This window comes from Nelumbo nucifera, chromosome 1, assembly GCF_055504915.1.
Source record: "Nelumbo nucifera cultivar China Antique chromosome 1, China Antique-T2T, whole genome shotgun sequence".
Classification (NCBI taxonomy): Eukaryota; Viridiplantae; Streptophyta; class Magnoliopsida; order Proteales; family Nelumbonaceae; genus Nelumbo; species Nelumbo nucifera.
The window spans coordinates 102,035,893-102,036,668 of NC_142649.1; the positions used below are offsets into that span (position 1 = coordinate 102,035,893).

At 44.2% G+C, this 776-nt stretch overlaps 1 non-coding gene across 1 annotated transcript; it reads right to left on the reverse strand.

Annotated features, from left to right (window-relative positions):
* Positions 1–454: 454 nt before the first annotated feature.
* TRNAS-ACU (transfer RNA serine (anticodon ACU)) lies at positions 455–536 on the reverse strand. Its single transcript has one exon. It is a non-coding gene; the product is annotated as a tRNA-Ser (tRNA).
* Positions 537–776: the final 240 nt, after the last annotated feature.

A 776-nucleotide genomic window follows, 5' to 3' on the forward strand; every position in this document is an offset into this window, starting at 1 on the left:
TCCAACCGGCGAAAAGAGCAGCAAAAATTCCAAACGTCTCTCACGGTGCTACTACAATTTCCGGCTGAAACCAGTCATCGGAAACGGTAGCAAGCTTTGCCGAGAGGGGAAATCGGAAACAGTAGCCAATGGTTTCATTTCCAACCGGCAAAGAGAGCAGCAAAAATTCCAAACGTCTCTCACGATGCTGCTGCAACTTCCGGCTGAAACCAGTCATCGGAAACGGTAGCAAGCTTTGCCGAGAGAGGGAAAATCGGAAACGGTAGCCAATGGTTTCGTTTCCAACCGGCGAAGAGAGCAGCAAAAATTCCAAACGTCTCTCACGGTGCTCTGCAACTTCCGGCTGAAACCAGTCATCAGAAACGATAGCAAGCTTTGCCGAGAGAGGGGAAATCGGAAACAGTAGCCAATGGTTTCGTTTCCAACCGGCGAAAAGAGCAACAAAAATTCTAAACATCGCTTGAGAGATCCGAACTCTCGCGGGGAAACCCCATGTACTTAGTAGGCACACGCCTTAACCAGTCAGCCAAAGCGACAATCAATTTCAAAGCCAGTATCAATCCAACAAGACTAAAAAACAGTATCGCCTTTTCTGGCTTTCTTTCTGACTGTTTCAGTTTCCGCCGGGCAGAGGATTCACTTTCAAGAATTATTTTTTCAGCGCCCCTAATTTGTTTATCAATAAAAATTTCTTACAATTTATATGTTCATAAAGCAAATACTATTTCTGTTCTAACTTTCAAACTAAATGAGAAAGATAAGTGAAAAAACCTCCA